The sequence below is a fragment of the Schistocerca cancellata genome, chromosome 6, assembly GCF_023864275.1.
Source record: "Schistocerca cancellata isolate TAMUIC-IGC-003103 chromosome 6, iqSchCanc2.1, whole genome shotgun sequence".
Taxonomy (NCBI): Eukaryota; Metazoa; Arthropoda; class Insecta; order Orthoptera; family Acrididae; genus Schistocerca; species Schistocerca cancellata.
Window position 1 is genome coordinate 585,153,629 of NC_064631.1, and position 14,625 is coordinate 585,168,253.

Below are 14,625 nucleotides of genomic sequence, written 5' to 3' on the forward strand. Positions count from 1 at the left end.
TGCGAGCATCGGCTTTTAGCTTCATTACTTCTCGCAAACGATCTTTTTTCACACCAATACTAATGTCAATCCGTGGAGGGAATTTGATTATCTCTTCCACTAAACTTTTACTTCTGTCAATGCCGAGATTCCTCACATTACAGTAGTTCAAATTCATTCCTATGTCAATGTCATCCGGCCAGTTAACAATGTGTATAGGCTGGTATTGCTTATGCACACCGTCTCCTGCCTCGTCAAAACTATTATCGTTTTATCTTGTGACGTACATGTCAAAGTTTTGCTTTCGCAATTAATCACCGAACGGTACTTTAATAGCCAATCTAACCCGATAATTACTTCCGTAGTCAAGTCTGGCACGACGACAAACTCTTGTTGAAATCGTGCCCCACATATCTCGAAGTTGACAAAAATCTGTTTTGTGACCGGTTTACTGGCCTTCCCAGTAGCACCGATAATTTTCTCTCCTGTTACTGGCATAACTACGATGCCAGGTCTGTCTTTCAGTAACTGAAATATTTTCCCAGATACAGCACTCAATTCTGCACCGGTGTCAATCAACACGTTTAGTTGTAAGTCGTGCATATTAACAGGCACTACTATCTGTCTACACTTGTCCTCGACTGTATCTTTATTTTCCCACAGTAAATCCTCGTCTATATCCAGGTCATTCCAGAAAAAACCGTCCGGCTTTGATCCTAAATCCGGCTTATCTGGCGGCCTTTTCAGCCTCTGTTCACATACAGTTTTAATTTCAACACGTTTGTCCTGAGGCTTAGTCTGTAGCTTCGCCTCCAATACCGAAACCTTTTCTGTAACTCGTCAACTAGTGAGTGTTGCTTTGCTATCAATTCATTAATCGTCACCTTCGTTGATTCCACTTTGGTCAGATTAATCTCATCCGCCAATCTACCTGGAGGAATGTGTCCAGTAGTTTCTGCAATTACTTCCGCTAGATCTGCGCAACCCACACTGCTATCGTCTGACCGTATAATGTCAGCTCTAACCTCATACACGTTGTAATCTATGTGCTTTTCTACCAATCGTGTCCGGCTATCACTAAAATTTTCGCAATCTTTCTCCTTAATACTCTCGCAATGTTTAAACTGGAGGTTTGCGTCGGATGGGTCGGTTACTTCTACCACTGAAACTTTCGGTAAGGTCTGCCGGTTAGGGCCAGAACTTTCCGTTACTACTTCAACATCTAACTCCTGCGGGACGAAACACGACGAATCTTGCTCGTGCTCCCCCTTAACATCAACTATTTCTAGTAAAGTCTGCCGATTAGGGCCAGAACTTTCTATCACTTCACAAACACTATCTTCCTGCGGGACGAGACGCGGCAAATCCTGCACGCGCTCCCCATAAACGCTTCTCGCATACAGACCCCTATAATCTCTTAGTTCGTCGTATAAGCGACCGAACTGCCTTAACCAGACCTCATCCCTCTCTGCATCCCTTCGCTCGATGACGGACGTTTTATCCGACATCTGATCTTCTCTCAACACTTGTGAATCATTATTAAACTCAATCTCCAGTTCCGCTGTGGGTATTACAGCTGCCACTTTATAATCGATTTCAGGAACACTACTTAAATTGTTCTCACTGACAGTGAATGTACTTCCTACTGCCGTGTATACAGCTGATCTACTACTTGTGGGCGCACTCCTTTCTCCTAACACGGGCACACTCTCCCGCCGTTGATTATTCCATACGGAATTTTCATAACGACGACACCTGGGTTTTCTCTTGTTATTGGGCCTCCAAAATTTCTCCACGCCCTGTCGGCCCCTCACCGGCGCGGCTAATGGTTTCCCTGTCTCGTCCCAGCAGATACGCTCCCCGGATGCTGCTGAGGCGGCTGATCACACCCTCTGGCGTTATTACTATTCTGTGAAGCCCGTATCACGTTAGTATGATACTGGTTTCTGTCATTCCTGTTATTATTTGCATTGTACCGATTGTTATTACGGTCCGAACCATTACTGTTATTGCTGCGGTATGCATTATTCCCATGGTTATCGTTGTTATGGTTGGGGTGGTACCCGTTGTTGTTACCACGGCCTCTATCACTGTCGCGATTATTGCGCCAATTGTCCTCGTCCTCAACTCTTTCCAGGAAATCATTGATTGTCCTGTAATTGCTTCCTACGTAGCGTTTTGTATCATCTGGAAGCTTCTTGTAGAGTTCCCAGACTATTTCGGATTCCGTGCGGCGATCACGCAAATATTCCAACTTGCGGATCCAGCCCTCACAAAACTCCCTCATCGAACCGCGCGAATTCGCATCGAAAGGCCTCGATACGACAAATTCGCGCCAGACACTTTGCTGTTTTTGCTCTGACCAGTATTCAGCCAGAAACAAATTTTTAAACTCGTCAAAAGTCAGGTTCGTAATGTTGAGGTTTAAGCCCCAACGCTTGGCATCACCAGCCAGCACATCAATAACCGCATTAATTTTTCTCTCATTAGTCCATGATCTGGGTAAAACTCTTTCACAATTTTTAATGAAATCCGTCGCGTGTATACCGCCTTTTTTCAAGGGGTCGAACCGCTCTTCTTTCGTCAACAATTCCGAACTATGTGCACAGATTGGCACATAGCTCTGTTTTTCGTCAAGTTTCTTTTCTAATTCTGACACTCTCGTAATTACTTGGCAAGTGGTTGTCGCAAGCGTTTCCACTTCCCTCTTTTTCTCTTCGCAGGTATTAGCCTGCTCCCTCACTTTAGTGTCTACTTCGGACACTAAAGCCTTTAAAGTTTCCACCTTCTGTTGATCCTCTTTTTTCACTAATTGAATTTGTTCCGTCACCTTATTCTCGATGATCGGAGCAACTGCTTCTCCTACACTTTTCTCGATTCTGCTAATTTCGGAATCAAAACGAGTATTTATGCTCGCAATTTCCGCCTGAACGCCTATCATTTCCTGTTTAAGATTACCGATTTCGGTATTAATTACAACAATATCTTCTTTGATTTTATCAACTTTTGTATTAACAACTCCAACATTGTTGTTAACAACATTAATAGCTTTGGTCTGATTGTCTAGCTTTCGTTCAATTTTTTCAGACTGAGCTTCTTGCTTGGCAGACAGAGCTATAATTTCTGCCGATTGACTCTTGATTTCATTAATCAAAACATTCAATAAATCAGTTAAATTCCCGGAGACTACCGGTTTTACTTCCGTAGCTGGTTCCTCTATACATGTTCCCCCGTATTCATCATCAAGGGGTAGAGATTTGATTTTCGCTTCCGATTCCGAAACATTTTCTGAAGTTTGGAATTCCATTTCTGCTCTTTGTTGCGTTTCGGCGGTCGCGTCTTTCATGCTAGCCGCCTGCCCCTGAACAATGGGAACCGCCGTGCGCGTTTCCCACTGTTCGACCGATTGTTCCATATCCAAGTCTACCAAATTTTGGTAATTGTTGTCTTCACTCATTTTAATAATTTTCAATATAAATGACAAGTCTCAAATATAATTAGGATTACTCCCACTACTTATTCTCGCTGACGTAACGGCCTGTACGTAACCAGTACTTTGTTACGAGATTTGCACAATGCAAAATTCGTGTCCAGAACAACCTCAAATCCGAAAATTGTCCTGTCACCAGGTCGCCACGTGTAACCTCCCCCTCACTTATCGACCTTAATGACCGTGAAAAATGAAACCGCGTGTACCTAATGGGAATTTTGGAAAAGCAATCGTCACCGAAGTTAATCTGTCGGTAAGGAGGGAGGAAAGGGTTACATCTAACTGAAAGGGAAAATGCTAATGAAACTGGTGGAAATTAATTTTGAAAAGGGGTAAAGTTAATAAAGAAAGTAAATGTGCGGCCGTTACGTTAACAATTAACTAGCAGTAATTAGGTATTTGAGATTTGGGGGAAATCACGGTCGCCAGTCCTAAGGACAATTACTATAGTAGCTGAAAAAGAAAGGTTATTACACATATAATTTGCACTAGAAGAGTGGCAACTGAAGGTTGACACGTGTAGTGTGAAAACTGAAAGTTTGTCAGAAGTAATAAATTTCGCTACACTCTGACTTAATTTAGCAAAAGAATTAATAAAATCGAAAAATCGAAAGTTAATTTAGTGACTGAAGTTAATAGTGAGCTTTCTTTCTGAAGCACATCGAAATTCAGGAAAATACGGTTAGTCTTGGACTACCTCAACAATCGTTTCAAAAGCTACTTGAATCTACGCAATTTAGAAATTTCATTTAGAGATTTAACTTTGAACTTGAATTAAATGATTCTGAACAATTAACAATAGTAAAATTTAGTACGTACCAAGCTGAGCTGCAGTCACAGGTAAGCTAAAATATGGTAACAAAACTCGCACTCTTAATTTGTGCTTGTGTAATCTAAATAGTGTAGCCAGCTATAAATACTTTATAACAGAATTTTGAAATTAAAGCAGTGAAAACGAGTTAGCTATATTACTTTAATGCTGGCGTTTGAATTTCAACGACACTCGGGTTCATTTCGGAAAAGGAAGGGACTCTGCTTGGTAATGCAATTGGGACAATGAGCAACAAACGTTCATGCTAAGTTGCTGTAATTATAGTGACGAAAATGGAACAGTTTGAAAAGCTGAGGTCTGCCATACAGTTCTAAAACTTTACGTGCGTCCAGTCTTCCTTGTTGGTTGATTGAAGGTTTGAAGCCGTCGATCGAGGAGGTGGCGACAGTCACTCATTGTCGGCCGTCGCTGTTGCAGAAGCTGGATGTTGGCGCGCCTTCTTCTCGACACGGTCACCAGACGAAACGGGCTCTTGATGTGCGCCAGATAATGCTTCCCGTCCGCGACACCATGTCAGAAACTATCATCGCAAGTCGAGCGCAATTACATGCTGCCAAACCCCGAAAGCGCGGCAACTCGCGGGAGCGTCACACAACACACCTGCTCCACTCGCTACTCCCGTCACACTCCCTCTCTCCGCTCAGCCCGCGCTCCACGCGGCAGAGTTCACACTACCAAAGATCCTACACACTTTGATTCTTCACACGACCTATCGACGTAATCGTTCGATAGCAGTTTTCCCTAGGCAAGACCCAGCGTAAAAATACAAATAATATTTACGAAACAAACCAATTATACATCGACATAAATGCATAAATATATATATATACAAACAGTAAAACAATTACAATATATGAAGAGACAGAAATGTCATAACTTGAGGTAACAAAACAAGGAAAAAAATTACAGTACACTAGATGGAAATAAGAGGATATGCATTTCCCGCGTTACAGTCTCCCATCAGATGCATCATCCGTTCCTCTCTGGAGCGCTTTGAGTTGATTTTGTATCTCTTGGTCACGTATTTCAATATCTGTCATTCTGTTGATGATGTAACAATTTAAAGGAGGGACTACAGTGTGATCCTCCTTTGTGAATACTTCTTCTTCTTCTGTGTCACTCTCCGTTTCAGTGCCATAATGGTCGCAGAGTGTCAGGACAGGTGGCTTCGATCCTCATATTGATTGAATATAGCTTCTTAGTGTTTTCTGTCAAACTGGTAGCTAGAGTTTCAATTTCGTTTTGCTGAACGCCTTACACATCACCCTCCTTACGCTAATTTAGGATTCGTTTAAGTTTTGTTTGTCTGTGACACTTTGGTTACCTTTTAATTGGTAGTGGAGTCTTCTTTGCTTTCGTATCAGATTTCCTAACACAGTTGTCGCACTGCAGTGGTTCTTTTCCATCCCTCACAATTTTGCTCGGGACGCACTTGTCTAAAGCATATTGTATGGGGCTCATGAACGTTTTCCATTGGTGGTCAACAATGTCAGTGCTGGACATAAAATTTTCGTGATGTCCCGTCAGGTAATAATCTGACAGCTGTCTCATGTCGCTCTTGCTAAACAGAAGTGTCATCCAGCCTTTCTTTGTATTCCTATTTGCAGCCGTATTCAGTGGTGCTGTAAAATCCTCATGTTCACTGATTCCCTATTCTACACTAAGTCGAAGAGTTCGGGCCTCTTTTCTACCAGAAGACCTAAGATGTTATCTTCACGAGTCGGTTCTCTGTCACCCTCCACCAAAGACAGCAGCACTCCTGGGTTCCGTTAAAGACAATTTAGTGTTTCGGAGGTCGGGGTTTGCAAGATCCCCTGTGAGAGTGGCCGTTCATACATCGGGCAGACGACACGTGCAGTCCATGAGAGATGCACAGGACACAGCAGGTACAGCCAGTTCTTACAACCTAATAAATCGGCGGTGGCAGGGTACAGTATTGACACTGGGCACTCTATGGTGTACGATAACGACGAAATTTTAGCCTCAACTTCATCTTGTGGGACTCAGTAGTGAAAGAAACAATTGAAAATCGGTTGGCGACGAATTTAATTAATAGAGATAGCGGCTTCAGTTTGGAAAAATCATGGAATCCGGCACTTTCTGTAGTAAACTCACAAAGACGTCGCGAAGGTGCAGCTCGCAGTGGTACGTCGGTATCACCATGCGGTTTGACCGCGCAGCCATAGATCTAATTCCATGGATATTCTATACCTCTTTGCCGCCGATCAACGTCTCCGGCGCCTTGTGTATCTGTGGCCGCATGCGCAGTGATGCAGTCCACGGGTTTAAAAGGACGGAGCAAGTGTTGGAGCGTCAGTCACCTCGGCTCACTCTGGAGATGCTGGACGGCATACAGCGGAAATATTAGAAGAAGAAGTTAAATTTATGCTGCTGCACCCCCGAAATTTTATTCAACAACTGGCTTTATGTTTCGATTCGATTTAAGGTCGCTCTGAAACCTCCTGAGCACACTGCCAGAGAAAAAGTGTAATACCAGGGAGACATGTTCATATGTTAATTTAACTTCGTACATGCACACATCATCGGTGAATATGTAGGTGAACAGAGTTTGAATTCTCTATGACAGGTAGGACGGCCACCAGAGTGCATGGGTGTTATAGTCTGTCTGTAAACTCAAGAGCGAGCAGTGCTTTTGGTGGGGGAAGCGGCCTTCCCCAGAAGAACCCTGCCACTGGCCTACAGTGGCACCCAAAATCAATTGCCCGTTACCTGCCTAGCGGTGTAGATCAGCGAGCAGTGATACATGTCGTTCTGTTCGTGGGATCTTAATTGCCAGTGTCAGACAGTTAATTTTGTATGCTTACTGATATACTTCGGAAGTGATGGATAATCGCCCTGCATTGCAAGAAAATGTGCAGAATATGGAGAAGAGGAGGTATTTATGGAGTAACGAGCGTTCGATTGTCTGTAATGTTAAAACATCATGTGTTAAAGAGGCGGCACAAAAGAACTGTGGGCTAATATTACCAGTCTTAATCAGAGGGCTGCAATTTATGCAAGCGTCAGCCTCGCCGCAATAGGACGCATAAGGAAGAAACGCGAAAATAAACCGCGTGGTTTACTGGAACCGCCACGAAGGAAAACTGATAATTTTGGGAGGAAACTCTTCGTTATAGGCAGTTTCACAAAATCGGTCATTCGACAAACGATGGAGGACTTTCACATAAACCAAAAAATAATGACGACATTATGGACATTGCTTACTGCCGTAAAAAAAAAAAAATCTGTTTTCCTTGGCAGAAAGATGTTTTACGTGAGACAGCGTAAAATGGGATTTACCTGGAAATTTCTAGCTTTTAATAGAAACATAAAGTAAGAACAAGGCTTAAATTCTACACATTGATTGCACCATACGGGGTTCGTTTTGCGAATAGCAGTAGAGGGTACATACATTCACATGAACAGGCATTCGGTTATGTATTTGTAGCAGAATCCTGACTTCCGTTCCTACGTTAATATTACTTACTCTATAATGTAGTATTTCGGAAGAAGCTATCGTCTTTTGGATTCATTATGGTCTTAACGCATTTGTCTAAAAATAAACGCTGCCAGGACATATCTGTACATGGCGTCGACAAAGATTTAAAACGCGCGCCGCGGCAGGACCGGTACTAAGTTGTGAAACAGCCTGTAGAAGCGCCTCGTGACGTAGCTGGGTAGGCAGAGTGGGGACTCGCTCGCTCGCTCTTCAGTTTAACGACAGACTATAATCGTCTTTAGTGTCGTTACCATGCTTGGTAGGATATACGAGTGGTGTGTGGTGTTGAGTGATCAGTGTGATGGACATGGAGATGCCCCGTATCGTGTGAGATGGCATTGTCAGCACCTGACATAGTCTGAAAGAGACTTCATCGTTGGTCTCCATCTGTCCACACAGTCGGATCGTGCAATATCCAGGTTTTTCGGGCATCCGGATGTGACCGTGGTCCAGTGTTAGAATGCATGGGAACGCGAGGGCAGGTGTACTCGTTGTCAAAGCTCCTGTCGAGAACGTACAGTCACCACAATGGAGTGTCGCCATATTGTGAAGAAAGGACATCGTCACCCCTTCACGTTATATCCTTAACTTCCGTTACGACCATTGCTACTTGTTATGGCTTCTACAGTACTTGTTAGCACCAGACACAGCGGCTGCGCCAAAGACTGAGACGGCGTGGAGTTTTACAATTATTTATTGAACTTTCTTTACAATTTCTCCCTCGTCGTCGCTGCCCAGCCCTGCGGATCCCTCCGCCTGGCTGCTGCTGTGTAGATTCTCCGACAATGCGCGCAATGCGCGCCGCCGACCGCACTCGGAGCCTCAGGCCATCAGTGCTCCGCTGAAGTCAGGATGCTCTGTGGTTGAGATGAACTCGTCGACGCCTGGCAGCCGAGTCGCCGTGAGTTCAGCTGCCGACGCCTGCTGCACCGGCGGCTGGGAAGTCGGCAGTCGCGATGTCCGCGAGGTCCCGTCATAGACGGACCAGGCGGGGTGACCGGGTTGCCGTGAAGTCCGGGCGTCAGTCCCTGGCGGCGCCTGTGACCGAGACCGCTCTGCGGCCGGTCCTGCTGGAAGTTCTCGCTGTAGTTAGTCAGCCATGGTGTCGACCGAACTCGAGCCGACCCCCAGAGCTGTAGTTGACATCTGGCGGCGAACGGATGGCTCCTGCGAGCTGGAACAGACTTCCGGAATCGTCACCTTACGAAGATTGAACATTCGGACACGGACCACGTCCGTCCTCAGATCCGAACTGCTTCCAAATGGCTTCTGTCTGTTGCTGCCTGCGCTCCACTATTTATATCCGGCAGGAGGACGTTTTTCACCCTCGGTGGCAGCTTCTTGTTATTACCCCCGCAGTATGTTGCAGCTTAACTTAACGTACTGGCCTCACTTCTCATTACTCAGCACTGTCCAGGCTTCGCTCGGCGCTCAGTTTGTGTGCATCCTTGCGTCAGCTTGTTGGTAGACTGCAACTGTCAGCAAGGCTGTCTGTGCAACACTTACTTCGCAACGCCTCAGTCGCCGGCTGCCTCTGTTTTGCCATTCTCTACTGCGTGGAGCAACGCTTACTACATGTGGCCGCAACACTTCTTTGTAACTACACGTCTATGTCTGCCATCCGAGAACAAGTAATGGGCTCCCTGCAACATTTTGTCATTCTTCAGCGTTAATGAGAGACTGGTAGAAGCCAGGCTAGGGAATTACTGTCGCATTCGTAGGCTGCCGCTAACATCCACAACACAAACAGCTGTGTTAACAGTTATGCCGTGATCGAGAAGCATGGACTGTTGGTGAATGGCATCTTATTGTGTTTGGCAATGAACAGCGGCTTTGCACTACTCCCGTGACCATCATCAGCGAGTATGACCACGACCTGGGGAAGGGTCTCATTCTTCCAAAGTTTTGAAGAGGCACAGCTGTATTACTCTTGCCGTCATGGTGTGGGCAGCCATTCGGTATGTTTTCAAGTCTATCGTGATGAGCAACTCTGACGGCACAATGGTACTTTACGGACATCCTACGTCATCAAGTGTTACCTATTATGCGACAGTACTGTGGTACCATTTTCCAACAGGACAATGCTCGTCCACTACGAACTGTCTGCGTGATATTAAGGCATTACTTTGCCCAATAGGCACTGTAGGTCTGTCTCCGATAAAACATGTGTAGGACGACAACTCCGTCCCAGTGCCAGTACCCAGAATCCAAGGAGCAATTACGAGAGCTGTGGGTCAGCTTGCCTCAGGAGAAGATACAACGGCTTTACGATAGCCTTCTCAATTTAATTAGTGCATGCAACCAGGGGAACAGTGTCTGATAAGTGCTCTCGTACTGCCAAGCCGTTTGTAAATTTGACTCGATTTTGTAGTAACTGAAATTACATGACACAGTCAAGGCAGCCTGTAAAAGGAAAAAGAAGGCGTATCAAAAATGGCTACATACTAGAACTCAGGTAGACAGAAAGTTATGTTGAAGAAAGAAACAAAGCCAAACAGATAATTGCAGCATCCAAGAAGAAATCTTGGGAAGACTTTGGAAACAGGTTGGAGACTATGGGACAAGCTGCTGGAAAACCATTCAGGAGTGTAATTAGCAGTCTTCGAAAGGGAGGTAAGAAGGAAATGACAAGTATATTGGACAGGTCAGGAAAACTGCTGGTGAATCCTGTGGATGCCTTGGGCAGATGGAGGGAATATTTTGAAGAGTTGCTCAATGTAGGTGAAAATGCTATCAGTAATGTTTCAGATTTCGAGGTAGAATGGGATAGGAATGATGATGGAAATAGAATCACATTTGAGGAAGTGGAGAAAATGGTCAATAGATTGCAGTGCAATGAAGCAGCTGGGGTGGATGAAATTAAGTCGGAACTCATCAAATACAGTGGAATGTCAGGTCTTAAATGGCTACACAGGATAACTGAAATGGCCTGGGAGTCGGGACAGGTTCCACCAGACTGGACAAAAACAGTAATCACACCAATCTTTAAACATGGAAACAGAAAAGATTGTAACAACTACAGAGGTATCTCTTTAATCAGCGTTGTGGGTAAAATCTTCTCAGGTATTGTCGAAAGGAAAGTGCGAGTATTAGTTGAAGACCAATTGGATGAAAATCAGTGTGGGTTTAGGCCTCTTAGAGGTCGTCAGGACCAGATCTTTAGCTTACGGCAAATAATGGAGAAGTGTTATGAATGGAACAGGGAATTGTATCTATGCTTTATAGATCTAGAAAAGGCATATGACCGGGTTCCTAGGAGGAAGTTATTGTCTGTTCTACAAGATTATGGAATAGGAGGCAAACTTTTGCAAGCAATTAAAGGTCTTTACATGGATAGTCAGGCAGCAGTTAGAGTTGACGGTAAATTGAGTTCATGGTTCAGAGTAGTTTCAGGGGTAAGACAAGGCTGCAACCTGTCTCCACTGTTGTTCATATTATTTATGGATCATATGTTGAAAACAATAGACTGGCTGGGTGAGATTAAGATATGTGAACACAAAATAAGCAGTCTTGCATATGCGGATGACTTAGTTGTGATGGCAGATTCGATGGAAAGTTTGCAAAGTAATATTTCAGAGCTAGATCAGAAATGTAAGAACTATGGTATGAAGATTAGCATCTCCAAAACGAAAGTAATGTCAGTGGGAAAGAAATATAAATGGATTGAGTGCCAAATAGGAGGAACAAAGTTAGAACAGGTGGACGGTTTCAAGTACTTAGGATGCATATTCTCACAGGATGGCAACATAGTGAAAGAACTGGAAGCAAGGTGTAGCAAAGCTAATGCAGTGAGCGCTCAGCTACGATCTACTCTCTTCTGCAAGAAGGAAGTCAGTACCAAGACTAAGTTATCTGCGCACCGTTCAATCTTTCGACCAACTTTGTTGTATGGGAGCGAAAGCTGGGTGGATTCAGGTTACCTTATCAACAAGGTTGAGGTTACGGATACGAAAGTAGCTTGGATGATTGCAGGTGCTAGTAGATGGGAACAATGGCAGAAGGGTGTCCACAATGAGGAAATCAAAGAAAAACTGCGAATTAACTCTATAGATGTAGCAGTCAGGGCGAACAGGCTTAGATGGTGGGGTCATGTTGCACGCATGGGAGAAGCAAAGTTACCCAAGAGGGACATGGGTTCAGCTGTAGAGGAAAGGAGGAGTCGGGGCAGACCAAGGAGAAGGTACCTGGATTCGGTTAAGAATGATTTTGAAGTAATAGGTTTAACATCAGAAGAGGCACCAATGTTAGCACTGAATAGGGGATCATGGAGGAATTTTATAAGGGGGGCTATGCTCCAGACTGTACGCTGAAAGGCATAATCAGTCTTAAATGATGATGATGATGATGATGAAATTACACCACATACGCACACAACCCGTCAAGCTTGATTTCTGTTTCTCCTCACTTCTCTTTCCAGGCAGAATACTTCATGCTAAATTCCAGTGGTTTGTCTCCAATAGTGTGTCTGTGGAGAAGTGAATCTCAGGGACTATTTACACGCAATACGTTGCATATATTTACATTCAGAATGATCTGCCAGCCATTGCTTCCGTAATCGATCATCTGAATGTCTTCTTGTATTTCACTACAGTCTTCTTTCGCAATCTTTCCGTAGACTACATCATCCTGCTGCGGAGCACGCCGCACCAGTCTGGAGGGACCCAGTACATGCTAACCAAGTGATGTGGCTCCTTGTGAGACGGGCCGCATAGCCACCGGGTACCTAAGACCAAATCCAGTCAACAAGATATTTCCAGACGTGGGAGAAGCACCTCCAGATGTAATAAATAACACAGGTAGCAGCAGAGAAAGGAAAGAAGAAGCAAGGAACAGACCCAAGGCATCCACTGTTCGAAACTCACAACTATCCGTCACGACTAAAATCCAGAAGAAGCTTCCTACTTACCACTGCGCCAATTTCAAGTTCAGCAGAAGCCCTCGGAACAGAGCTGTGGATAAAAAGAGCCTTCCAGAGGACTACTGACCTTAAAAGGGAAGACACCCTCAGGCTGCCATTTCCAATACGAAAACCCGCAACACATCGAGAACGGGGTAACAAGATGCAAGTCTAATCTGAAGAATTCAAGGGGTGAAACAGGACTCTGAAACTTGTTGGTCTGCAGTTAACCTGAGCGAACTCTGTGACGTGGAAGACTTGTTTGCAGCGAATAAGCATGCCACTCTGGTTGCTGAACAATGGACTTACAGTGTGAAATTTTCTGTAATTAATATTAGATTGTAGTTTTCATTATTTTTATTATATTGTATTCTAGTGTTATTTGGACTCGGATAAATAAATAAACTACAACATCGTCCGCAAGTAGCCTCAAGGAGCTCCCACTAAGTTATTAGTATTAATTGTACGCAGTAACTGATGAATAACAAACCCTTGGGGTACCTCCAAAATTACCTTTATTTCTGTCGACTCTGTCCCGTGTAGGACAACGTGTAGAGTTCTGTCTTCTAGGACGCCCTGAATCCAGTGAAAGGTCAGGTCGATACTCTTGTAAGCTCGTACTTTTTCCTACTAAACGACGCTGCGGAACTGTGTTGAATTCCTTCCGAAAGTCAAGGAACACGGTACTGATATGGCAGCTTTTTTTCTACGGCGCTCTGGATGTCATGGACGAATAGAGAGAGCTGACTTTCGTAAGACCTCTGTTTACGGAATACATGTTGCACAGAGATTTTCGTTCTCCAAAAACATCATAATGCACGAGAATAAGAGATGCGACATCGCTGACAGCGATAACGATTTATAATCATGTGCACATGTCCGACGATGCTTCTTCGTAGTAGGAATGGGCTGTAGATGGCATGGTTTGGACACCTGACAGCGACCTATCATAAATTATCAATTAATAAAGCAGCAAGATCACGATAATCAATTATTTAATTTTTATACTGTTGATATTCCTCCTCGGGGACGCCGCCTTAACGTAGCACTCTCCGTGTGGGCGAGGAGGCTTCTGTGTTCTGGATGCGGAGGGCTATGCCGGCGGTAGCTTAGCTGCCAGAAGGATCACCGAAGCCGGACACCCCAAAGGGGAGGAGCCAGACAAAGTGCGTCCCACGACAGCCTATGGCTCCCCCTTTCCTGTCCCAAACCTATCCTCACCATACCCTTTTCTTGTCATTTCTTGTTATATGTATAAGACCTCAATGGCAGCGGCAGCGGAGAAAGAGTCTTTCGGAACGGTGAAGCTGGCGGAAGAGGCACCTTTCCTCTTTGGGTACAAAAAAAGAGTACAATTAGCGACTGTACCTCAGAGGGGCGGCTACAGACAGCGTCTGAATCATAGTGAGCGGCTGAATTTAGGCTGCACATTCTACTGCCTATGTGGAAAGTAACGGGAAACTACCAGATTACATTCGCAAGCAGTACATGGTACGTCTCTCCATGTGAAAGATTCTGGAGTTAAAACTTCACCTCATTCGGATCTCCGGGATGGGGACACATTGAGAGTAGACATATTTGAAACGAAGGAAGGGACAGTAAATAAAATGTCGTGTGACTAGGGCCTCCCGTCGGGTAGACAGTTTACGCCGGGTGCAAGTCTTTCGATTTCACGCCACTTCGGCGACTTGCGCGTCGATGGGGATGAAATGATGATGATTAGGACAACACAACACCCAGTCCATGAGCAGAGAAAATCTCTCACCCAGCCGGGAATCGAACCTAAGCCCATAGGTTTGACATTCTGTCGCGCTGACCACTCAGCTACTGGGGGCGGACAAAGGGACTGTGAATGAAGGAAAGGTAAAGATTGGAACATGGAATGTGAGGACACTGCTCCAAGCAGGAAAGATAGAGAATGCAAAACA